Below are 6000 nucleotides of genomic sequence, written 5' to 3'. Positions count from 1 at the left end.
CACTCCATTAAGTTTTGATTGATCACAAGGCCAATGACATGAGAAACACATTTTCTTTTGCTGCTTGGCTCCAAATACAAAGGAACAGAAATTCTTCTGTAAGCATCCCCCAACTTTTGACTGCTTTCTGCTTCATGCATCACCCTCCTTTATATTGATTATTACGTACACCCATCTTCTTTATAGAATTATTGGCCATCCTCCTATCATTTTACTCAATTTGGGTGTCGTTTTTGTGAGTGGATATGCATGGACGGTTGAGTATTTTCAAATATTTCCAGTTTTTTTATATTTTATATTTTTTGTATTTATATGAAAATTCCAATTTCTTGATCATATAATCCAAACTGTAATAATAGATAAAAAAAGCAATTTTATATTAAGTTGCTAATCGCACTATCAGATCATCTTGATTATTCTTAGACATTATTCTATCATGAAAAATAACATAAAATAAGAGTTAAATAATTTGATCTTTTTTCCCCCCTAAAACAACACTAAGAAGATACTATATAATATAAAAAAGCTGAGAATAAAGTATGACCAAAAAGAAAAAAGATTACAGTACGCGTGACAAATATAATAATAGTATGATGAAAATTAATGCAGTGTATGAGCCAAAAAACTGTAACTAGTGGTAGTGGGGCTAAATTATATTGGCTATCTGTTGTTATTGCTATATAAAAACAACCATTATCAATAATAGTGTGTAAAAAAGAAATTCCAGAGACAGTAATCAAATCAAAATATCAGCTTGCTTATAATTATTATTAATTGGTAATGACATTTTGCAAATTGGTCTAATTAAGTAATCAGGAAGTCTGATTAATTATCACATGCAAATTAAGAATGCACATGTGTAGACATCGATCGATCCGCAAAGTAATTGAGACGATGACTAGTGAAGGAACCTGTAGTTTTCAGATACTTTTGAGATCGAAAGTTATGTAAATATGTGTTAGAAAATGAAACCTTTACAATCTCAAAAGAATGATCTGGTGGTCAAAAAAGTTTGTTATTTTTTTTGAGGTTTTTTATTCAAACCTTGAGGTTACTTATTACAATAACATTGTTATTTGAGTTTGTAGAACACACCTCAGTTAAAAAAAAATAATAATAATAAATGAAGCTTTTACGATTTGGTGTTTTCGGCTTTCGCAAAGCAAAGTATCTGATCGATTATCATTTTTTTCATGCGTCAATTCATATCTGCTTCAGTTTCTTTTTTGAGTTCATGGTTCAGTTTCGAGCCCTTTCCATTTTGTTTTCCTTCTTTTCTTCGTCTGCTTTTTTATGTCGTAATCTCATAAATTGCATATAGTGATAGATGCGTGATCAAATTAACTTCCTGCCCTGTTTCTTATCAATATCAATATCGGGTTATTGCTTCATAGCAGTTCTTATGAAATGATTTCTAGAGTTCTTCCATTTGCATTTGGCCATTTGAGTTGGATTCTTATCAACTTAATAATTGAGTAAACGATATTTTTTTACCTAAATAATGACTTAACGAGACTTTCTCATCTATAGACTTTAAAAATACTATTTTACTACTCAAATTTATATTCTGTTTTCGATTACAGTATCGTTGCAATCCCACATCATCACCATTTTCTTCCCCGGTCATTACTCACAAAAACCCCTCAAACCCTACTCATGCCAAACCCATCAATCGTTGGTAATTGAGCGATTTAGGTTTGTGTAGCCGCCCCTCTCAAGTCAAATTACGATCAATCCCTACCGCTAAAAGATTCATTGGCCTCCTCTTTTCAAAAGCCTCAACAGTCTAGACTGAGTTTGTTCTCTATTTGCCACGAAATATAAATTTGGATAATAAAATGGTATTTTAAAAGTTTATGGGTGAAAAAATATAATTATTGGATAATAAAATGGTATTTTAAAAGTTTATGAGTAAAAAAATATAATTAAACCATTATTTGGGTGAGAAAAAGTCGTTAACTCTTTAATAATTCGTTCAAATGATGGAATCCTTATGCCGCTTAAAGCTCCTTTAATTAAAAATGAATGTAGTGGCCTAACAAATTATTTTATCTTTCTTTTGCTTGAAAATGAATTATACTATGCAATAAGCATCACTGGATGGCCTAACGGTTAACTAGGATTCTTGAATGTATTACTTAAGAAATTTTGAGTTTGATTCACTTGAATTACTAATAGGGGTAGTCATTGAGAGAATTTGTCCGATAGTCAATCTAGATACTTCCATCATATATAAAAAAAAAAAAAAAAAAAAACACAACGAAACCTATGCAACACGTAGACCTGACCTATCTTTTTTATATTTATCTTTTGCGTACACAAACCTGAACAATTGTAACCATCCACTCATCTAATTATATGTTCCTAAGCAGCTGGGTGATCCAAAAAATTGTTTTGATTGTTTGAATGTGAAACTCTATCTCTATGTATGTGTCACTTGGAACTGTTATGTCTCACCACATTTTTGTTCTTCCTTTCTTTATTGAAATATCTCATACAGCCATCTATTACTCTTTTAAGAAGCTCAATTATTAGGGCTAAGTGGCTAACTACTCCCATTCCTTCTCCTCTCCTTTATTTTGTTTGACACGTTTAATTTTATGACAAAAACAGATCATTTTTTTTTTCTTTTTATTTGTTTTATATGGGGTTTCATTAATAAATAAAAAATAGTATGGATTCTGTTGGTGGGTGACCAGATTAATTAATTAAAGTTCTTCCACATATTAAATATGTGATGGAGTTAGGTGACACGATCAGTCAATTGCCATCATATTATAACTAATAAAATGTCTAATCAAAATCAATTATCTGTGTAATTAATTGTTTATAACAAAGTCATTAATTATTTTATAAAAACTAGTCCTCAATTATTAAGGCTATGACGTGCCATGCACAACTTGTTTATGTGTTTTGTTTCCATTACGTTCAAAGGGAAAACTACAGGAGCAGCAACAGCCATGAATCACGATATCTCTAGATCGTCTATTCAATCATTCTAAAAAAGTAATAGAAATAACATTAAAAAGAAAGTTTTCCCACTTTTGACTGCTTTATGCTTCATGAAAGATTTTTGAAATTTAAACAAAATAATTCAATGAAAGATTTTGATATATACACCATTTACGTGATCATTTTTTTTCTTTATTCCCATGTGTTATGCCTAAAAAGTTATACTGATGTCAACTAAACATGTGCCTAAAGACAAAGTGTACTAGCTGTCAAACCAATACCACCTCAAAGATATTTTATACTAATCCTATCTCATTTTAAGATAAGGATGAATGAGAGCTCTTAATATGTTAAGACAACTTGTAAAAGCACTCATTACATTGACCTCAAAGGTGTATAAATGAGCACCTCTCTTCGTAAAAGGATGAGGCTGGACATATGAGAGCAAGACATAGATTTGAGCTTTATTATTTTTCTTTGTAAACAAAGTTTTTCTCCATCTTTGTATGTCTTACGGGTAATATCATATAAATAGTCAGAGAATAGCAAAATAATAGTGGATGTAGGATTCGCTTTAAGCATCAGAACCACTTTAAAAACCTCTCTTGCCAATCTTTTATTTATGTTTCTGCAACATATATAATCTCAGCATCATATTCAAATCTCATGAATCCATCACGTGTAATTTCTAAGACTCTCTTAACACTTTGCTCGTGTGAGTTGTCATTGGTATTAAAATCAAGCATCAACACCAATAAAAGAAACTGCTAAAGAAAATTGTTCTAACACGTTTAGTAATTTATTCATAATCTTGAAATTGCATAGTATAGGATTAGCCGTTTTACTAATAAGTGTTCAACAAATTAAAAGAAAAACTGATAAAACAACAACCTAAATATCTGTCAACCAAGATTCTCACTCACCAAGCAATCAATTAAGAGAAAAACTGAGGAAATTATATTGATTAACAGGAAGCAAATACAATAAAGAAATGTGGAAAATGATAGTTCTAGCAGTTATAGCAGTTTCCAAGTACATTTATGAACTTAAGGAGAGAGGAGAAACAAAAACTGCACAGGAATAAAAGACAAGATATTGCTTGTTCCCAAGTGATGCAAACTCCATTATCCGAAAAACTTGAGAACCAATAAGCCCATCCAAAAACATCCTCCGACAAAAATATTTGGTTATTAAACATGTTTGCTCAATTGAAGAACTATGGCCATCATTTAAAAGATTCTATATCATCCTTCACTCTTCAGAGCAGAAGCTACAGATCCTCTATCAGCTGGATCAATTAAAAGAAGGGTCTCCATAAGCCCTAAATCTGGTGTAGAGAAATCCTTAAATGTTTCAGCCACACAACGTTTATAAGGCTGTTGAGGCTTAAAGATTGTAGCATGCGGCAACTTTGATTTACTCCAATAATCCTCTGAAGGTGAACCACAAAGCTTAAAAATTTTATGCAACTGCTCCACCTAACAAACAAAAAGATACAAACTTTTGAATAATTAACAGAATAACTTCAAACTAAGCAAACAAATGATTGAAAAGGAAAATAGAAAAGAATAAGAAACTCTGCATTAGATCTCTTCTTTCACATAATCCTGCAGTTATGGGACAAAAGTATGGACATATTTACTACTCCTTGGAGAGGTAGAAACTGGTTAAATTCCAAGGTAGAAATTGGTTAAAAAAAATATCGTCCAACTATATTAAACATGCTTGTGCATAGAACAGCTTCATGGAGGAGCCCCTTTTGCAGATCACTTGAATGTATTCATCCATGAAATTCCAACAGAGGCTAAGGCCAACATAGTATTGGGAACTCTCATCATGACCCTTATTTCTAAGATGAAATTGATTGTTATGCAGCAAAAAAGAGGACAATGAAAAGAGAACACAGAAGTGCCAGATAAAATAACGTGTGGCAAAGAATCTAACTCTAACTGGTGGCAGCAAACTCCATAATTTATACCTCAGTTTTGCCAGGCATGATAGGCTTGCCAACATACTTGGACGAAATGTCAGGAGAAAGAGGAGGCGGATCTTCGACAAGAAGATGTTAATGGCGGAGGAAGAAGAAGATGTAGAGGAGGGGCTTCGGTTTTGCTAAGAACAAACAGCAACAGGAGGGCTATTCCGACAGTAATGGCGGGAGGGAGGGCAGCAATTTCTTTGATTTGGGTTTGTGTGAAAATGCAACAATTTTAGGTTTTTGGAGATAAAGTAAAATTTTTGAAAGATTACTCAATGCCTTCATTAATCTTAATTAAACCATGATTAGTGTTTAATTGTTATTAGTTTGTCTTAATAAAAAAAATAAGTCCATTTAGTAAAGATTGAAAAACTACATCACCTTTTAATTAAATTCAAGGTGAATATGGCCTTTTAATCATTTGCCCCCTAGTTTGCTATATATATAATATTGTACTGTTGGCTGGGATTTTTGGAGAAAAATTGGTATGAAAATGAGAACTAGAAGCTTACTTTAAGTATGTAATTGTTTGCTGTTTTCATATTGTATTGTTGGGTGGAGTGGACATTTCATTATCATACAAGGCAGAGCTTGGTGAGGGTATTTGTCATTAGTTTACTAAAAGACACTTGTTTGAAGTAAGCAGGAGGTGTATGTTTGGTGTATTTTGTTCTATGATTCAACCCCTCTTTATTTCAGCTTTTTGATCGAGGAAATCTGTCAATTGTCATCATGTAATTTTTTTTTTTTTTTTAATTTTCCAGGAGCTCGAGCTTGAATTCGATTAAAGCTCAAATAAAACTAGATTAATACTCGATTAAAAACTTGATTAACCGAGCTCGGATTCGAAGGCTCGTACTCGATACTATAGCATCTGAGTCGAGTTCAAGTACCCAAATACTCGAATTGACTAGACTCGATTTCACCCCTACGCTTGCATCTTTGATTGTTATGTTTTCCATCTACGGTAGATGTTATTGATAATGTTGTTAAGGATGGTTCATATCCTAAGCAAAGAGCTCAAGCTTCTACTTTGTAAGAGTTTGATTTTATACTTATCTTACATTTGA

Source organism: Pistacia vera, unplaced genomic scaffold (assembly GCF_008641045.1).
Source record: "Pistacia vera cultivar Batoury unplaced genomic scaffold, PisVer_v2 Contig1099, whole genome shotgun sequence".
NCBI lineage: Eukaryota > Viridiplantae > Streptophyta > Magnoliopsida > Sapindales > Anacardiaceae > Pistacia > Pistacia vera.
Note: the sequence above shows the minus strand (reverse complement) of the source record.